Source organism: Carassius carassius, chromosome 4, assembly GCF_963082965.1.
Source record: "Carassius carassius chromosome 4, fCarCar2.1, whole genome shotgun sequence".
NCBI lineage: Eukaryota > Metazoa > Chordata > Actinopteri > Cypriniformes > Cyprinidae > Carassius > Carassius carassius.
This window is the reverse complement of record NC_081758.1, coordinates 12,173,516-12,180,436: the sequence shown is the minus strand read 5'-3', so window position 1 is coordinate 12,180,436 and position 6,921 is coordinate 12,173,516.

Below are 6,921 nucleotides of genomic sequence, written 5' to 3'. Positions count from 1 at the left end.
GCACGTGTCCTCTTCCTCCGACGCGGGCCTGAGATCCACTTCCTCGGATGACGCGTCAGCAGACAGCGGACGCTGAACATCGGGAAGCGATGCAGGGGAGGCCGGCGAGGCGGAGGGAACCGGCGAGCTCGGCCGAGCTGGAGGCGGTTCCGGTAGGCGCTGCGAGCGGCGCTTCTTACGGCGCTGCGGCGCAGCGGATGATGCAGGCTTCGAGTCCTCAGAGTCACCATAGGCAGTAGCTCGCAATGAGGGCAGCCGCCGTCAGCGAGCACGAGCGCTGCATGGTCCTCACCCAGACAGGAGACGCAGATGACGTGACGGTCTCCTTTGCTGAGCGGGGCTCTGCACGAGCCGCACGAGGGCATCTTTAAAAAGACGCAGCTCTTTTTGTGAGTGTGCGTCGCAGGGCGAACACACACAGGATATATAAGGATACAAAGGATATAAAGGATATAGGCGCCGGACAGCACAGCAGGAACGGCAGTGGAAGGCGGCGAGGCCAGCAGCTTCAGAATGGCTCGTCCCGCTGATATGCTTCTCAGACGGCGCTTGCTTCCTCCGTGATCCAGCGATGCGTGTGCTTCGCTGAAGAGATGAAAAATCAGGTGAGTCAGCCTTTTCGAGCTCCTTTTATAGGTTGGGGCACACCCGTTTCGGCGGGAAGTGGCAAGAAGGGCGCTCGATAGGTCTGATGTTGGTCTGATGTTGCATCAGTCTGCGCTCGATAGGCTGTGCAGTTGCCGCAGAACAAGCCAATGAGCGAACGAGCCGTCTCGCCTATGGCTGTGTACTGCTGCTAATGCGCTTTACAAAAATACAAAATTAAGGATAATTTTTTTTGCTTCAGTATTTCGTGAAAAGAGACTTTTCCCGTAGCGTCTTAGCTAAGACGCAGTACGAGAGAGCTCTTGTAAGAGAAACCCATTATAAAGAAGTTGGTCTGGGTAAATAAAATTGATATCTTGATATTAATCGATTCTCATTTTTATGGAACAAAATCAATTCTTAAATCCCAAGAATCTATTAGTCTAGCTTGTTTTCAGTTAATGGACAGAACATTGAAGGGCCCTTCCCATCCAATATATCTCAATAAGCATTGTGCCTTGGTACTTTTAATTTGCATGAACACTACAAAATTTAAGGGACGGTCCACTACACGTTTTGTTCCACTGACTTAAATACATGTGCATGTGAATGCAGGAGAACAAAAATGCAAGCATGTGAAGAGTTTTTTTGCATCTTTGTTGCCTTCCAAAGTTCAAGTTTGATGAACTCTGACATGTGAATTCATATGAGTTGAAGATATGTACCTCTTAGAGAAATTAAAAAAGCAAAAACTGCAACCCTAACAACCTGTCATCACACTGTAGTCCTATTTCTTTTCTTTAACTTAAAGGGTTCATAGTCTAAGGTTAAAAGGTCTTCAAACCAGCGTAGTGTAAAAAAGTCCTTATAGTGGAGTTTTTTTAATGCACTATAAAACAAGGGTTCAATTCTATTGAAATAAAAAAAAAAAAAACAACGAAACCAGATAACAGCTCTCAATTATGCTGAATATTGCTATTCATCCATCACTGCTTTCTGAAGGGCAACATATTGATGGGAGCTGTCATTATTACCGTTTCATCTTCATGCAGACAGAAACTCAATGGACTGCATTGGCATGAAGGACAGAGCCATTGAAAGATGCAGACACACACTTTAAATCATGCTCACCTGTGCATTCCAATTGAAAACACAGTGCTTGTAAATATAAATAGCATTAATAATCTTAAATGCATCACATATGGAGATCAAACAAGACTGCCACAGTGCAGTTTTGAGTTGGGCTTATTTTAGTCTGGGTGAAGGCCACCAATCACTACTGTCAATTTAAACTAACCGCTAATCACAGCTGTTCTCCATCACTGTCATTGTAGAGATCCAAGTCTCTTACTTTTACCTATTAAAGCAGAGAAACAAGTGAATGTCTGCGTCTGGAATACAGAATCCTGCCCAGTTTCTAAATGCCAGGGATCAATAGGCAATTTGATGGATGGCTTCAGGAATCAGAAGATCCCACCATAAGAGCCCTTAGCTCAATCTAACAGGAATTGTGTAAATCAGGTTAACAACAACCTGAGGCAAGAAGACACGGGAGTAGACAGAATATTCTGGTCAGTAGCCGGAGGATAATTGTGTTACTATACAAAATGACAACAACTCTTGTTAAAACATCTGTACACTGCCGTTCATTACACCACAGGTTTCAAATCAAACAGCATATATCAATAAACAGCATATATATACTATATAAATGCTGCAGCGCATGAGTGCAGTGAATTTAGAGTGTTGATGGCAAGCAGGAGTGCATGTATTCATTTATCTCAGCAGTAGTTTGCAGTTGTACGTACATTGACCCAAAGTCATTCATTTTCAACAAAAGTTGGCGATTGCTGGCGACATGCTAACAGACATCCCTGGTGATTTTACAAAGGTGAGCTTTACTTTATGCAAATAAGCACCTGCAGCAAATACCAATGGAAGAACAGGCCGAGTACAGATACACAGTACAAACTAACAGCACTCTGCAACCTCCATTGATGTCACTGCATACTGAATATCAGTATATCTGTTTTGGATAGAAAGTTCAAAATGACAGCATTTTGAAATATAAATAGAAACAAAAATGTATTTACTGTTTTGATCATAATTGTGGGCGTGTTGACCAAAAAAACAGGACATTCATTTAGAAAAGACTGTAATAGACTTTTTGAATTAACTGGATTGTGAAAAGTGGGCTTTAAATACTAGGAAAGAGAAGTGGATTTACAAAAATAAATGAGCTTGTTGAAATCACTGAACAAGGAAAGCTAATTCAGAGGTGTAGCAAATTATTACACATGAACAACGATTACAAAAAGGAACAACGATGACTCCTGCACGATATGACCAGCAAGTAAATATAGTCATCTTTGATTTCATGTTGACTTTAAGCCTCAGCATAAATGTTCAGGTCAGCCATTTTGAAATATCCTTGAGTGTGAGTTTTAATGAAGTGCTCACAAAATGATACAATGCAAGAACATCAGCACTCTCAGACCCCTGAGCTGCATTCTGCACAACTCACAATTAATTACATGTCATCTCATTAGACTTTGAGAGACAACAGAGCCTGCATTTATTAACTGACGATGATGAACTAATAGTGGCATGACTGCTAGAGAGGAAGTGAATTTCCATAGTCCCATACCAGGACCAGGGCCACTCTAAAATGTGCAATTAGCCCACAGGAAATGTGAACACACTGTGTGTGATCAGCCATTTGGGTGAGTGGAGCGTCAACACCTCCAGATGAAACATGACACACTGATTAATGGCGCAGTGGTTGAGACTGCCACAGAGCTCATAAGAGTCGTGTGGGCCGGAGTTTAGTTTGACTTCAGACCACTGCATGTCACAGATTAATGCTCTTCCTTCTTTGGGATCTCATCAAGTTAGGCAAGCTCTTCGAAACACATGGACTGACAAATTAATATTTCACCAGAACAAGTAACATTGCAACACTGTCACTTTAAATCTATCCATTAAATCAAACTAGTTTATCTATCACCATAAAATGTTGAAACATCAAAACTCCCTCCAAAAGCTTGTTAAAAACATATACTTTGGATTATTAAAATAAAAAAGGTCTACTGAGGCAGATTAGAACCTAAAAACCCTTGTATTCAGAGTAAATAGGCTACATGGCCAATACACCAACATGCCATAGGCCTACTTGGTTCAATTATTGATCTGTGCATTCATCCACTGACCTACATAATCCCACCACTGACTGCGACAGATGACACAAATTCATTTGAATCGGTCAGCAAGAATTTCTCTCTTAAATCACTGTGTAATGAGATTTAATAACTGAATTTCCATTAATGGTGCATCCTTTAGTTCTTTGCATCAACGTTGTTCTTGCACTTTGAGTACCAACTATAAAACAATGCTGTTTGAAGCTGCACTGCCATCTGTCGACGCGGATCGTGTTTAAAGAGTACATAACAAACAGTTTCTGCCAATCTCATGTTAATTTTGAGAACCTATAGTGTAGTACTGCATCCTTCACATCTCTATAAAAGACAGCTTTAAGGCTCCGATATACTTCAAATGAAGTTAGTTTCCGTTCTTCGTTTTCGAGGCAAAAGCGACTGTACTGTTTTCGAACATTCCAACACCTCCTTGCTGCTGGAGGCAAGGTGTAGATTAATGTAAACGTGTCGCGACGCTCGTGCGTTTCCCCTAAACCAAACTACAATGCAATGAAGACCTGTAGGCAATCTAGGTGTGAGATGGGCACCATGGTCAGATTATTATAGACAAAAGAATAATTAGCAGCAGTTCTGAGTCAAGTATCATGTTTGCAATACAAAAGAGCCATTCCATTTCCATAATCCGGTTTTTATGGGAAGTGTGAATGTCTCAAAGTCTGAAAATTAAAAAAATATATATATTGGAGTCAGTTTGTTACTTTATTGTATTAGTATTCATATATTTTATTAAACTGGATGAATTGTTAGACCTTTTTATATTTTATGCAGTTTCATGATTTATTTTTGATAAAAAACAAAGGTTTATTATTGTATGTTCGTTTGGCATTTCATTTATTGTATACCCTTTAAATTCGCTTATTAAAAGAGCAGCAGCAGCAGCAGTATGGTGGAACATTTATTTGAAACGCATGTATTTGGTACTTGCTATATTAAATTTTTCCTTAATTTTCATGGCTTTGGAAAACTTGTCTGGGATGTTTCTCTGCGTCACTTTTTGAATAACTCCGGGTTGTTGACACCAAGCTTCGTTGCAATTTATGACTACTTAAATGCTTTTTCTGAATTTTTTAACTCTGTCCGCGAGCAATCGTACAGGTGCGGATATATTAGTGCCAGCTCAGCTATTGGACACTCCAGTGTATTCATGTTGCTAGTGACTAGGAGATGTTGTTCTCCTCCTGTCGGACGTCCGTTGAATGAAAACAATTGCACTTCACAGAAGGTGGAGTTTTAGAACACACCAACTGATTTTGTAAACGCCACGGACCAATGGAAGTTCAAAGGTGTTTAGGAGCCAAAACGAACTCCCCCAGAAAGTTTGCCTTTGTCAGCTGTTTTGAACGGCCAAAACGAACTTCGTTTCGGCACCGATTTTGTTTGAAATTACATCATATCAGTTCGTTCTTCAATTTTGTTTGAAGTATATCGGGGCCACAGTATAAAAATGTAATTGCAATTTCTTTTTTCTGACTTCTCTCAATCTCATAGTTACAAACTCGCTTGTTATAAAGCATCTTAAAAAGTGGAAATACGAAATTATGAAATATAAATAAAAGGAAATACTGTTCTAGACCTGATTTTCGCATTTATGAAAATCTTTTTTTTTTTTGTAAGAAAAAAAGTAGTAAATAAATAAAAGCCCTTTACCATTTCACAGTGTCTCAACCAGCAATTTAAATTTTAAATAAAAGTAACACCCGTGGTCAAAATATACCATCATGAAGAAAATCACATTACTGTACACTAGAGCACCAGTAAACCGAACAATACAATTATTATTTTCATGCAAAATGTAATTTGAATTTGCAAAATTGTCCATTTCCTTAATCTGAGATCTCAAGAACCAGCAGTAAAACGAATATACGATCGAATAATATTCTTTCAGAAACCTCTGCAAGAGCCCATTTTAGGAGAAGATGAGCCTGTGGGCCTGCAGTGGGCCACACTTCAGTGAAGGAAATTCATCACAGCACACTTCGCTCCTTGTTTTAATTACACACAACAAACAGCATAGATGTTTTCTAATAAGATGGAGTCAGAGAGGGTCTCATTACCAGTTATGAAGAAGAAGAAGAAAAAAAAAGAGGGAGGGAGAAAGTGCGGGAACTTTCATAAGCAAAAGAGAGGATTTCTCATGCATATAGAGGAAGTGAATACAATAAACAGGCAGTAAATCAGTTACAAAATGAGTTGGCATGAGAAGTGTTGTGTTTCGAGTATTTGTTTGGTGTAGAATAAGGGGTAATACATTTTTAGGAGATCTTCTCACAGTATTTTTCATCTCTGGGACACAATTTAAGATTTTTTTTTTATTTTGGATGAAACTGGGAGGCTTGTGACTGTTCTATAGACTGCTAAGTAACTTACACTGTCAAGGTCCAGAAAAGTATGAAAACAATCATCAGAATAGTCCTTCTGCCATCAGTGGTTCAACCATAAGTGACGAGAATACTTTTTGTATGCAAAAAAAAAAAATTATTATGCTCCGTATGCTCTTCTGTGTCAGCCATGCCACAAGGATGCGTGGATTGCTTCATAACGTTACGGATGAACCACTGATGGCAGATAGACTACTCTGAAAATGCTTTTCATACTTTTCTGGACCTTGACAGTACTTGGCAGTCTATGGGACAGTTTCAAGCCTCCCAGTTTTCATGCAAAATATCTTAAACTGTGTTCCGAAGACGAACTTGGAACAACATGGGGGTAAGGGATTAATAACAAAATGTTCATTTTGGGGTGGAGTATCCCTTAAAGTTTCCAAATACTTGTGTTATTCAGACTCATCATTTGAGTTGCAAATGTGCACAAAGATCGCATTCTCCCATCTAAACTCAAAGATGCTATAATTGTCATGCAATCACTTATTTTGCCCAGGTTTGAATATTACTGCCCAGTAGTAACAAGGACTCAAGATTTCAAAGGAATTGCATTCTTGTGATCTGAATCAACACTTGAGACATTGGAGAACAAGTGTGTTCGCTGTGCATCAGCATTATTCTCTTGTTAATCTTGTTTGATCTTCACATTTGCATTAAGCATCTTCTTACAGCATTAGCACTTGCCAGTGATTTATTCTTACCTACAATCAAAGGCTGCTTATTTATCAGGTGTTTCTAAA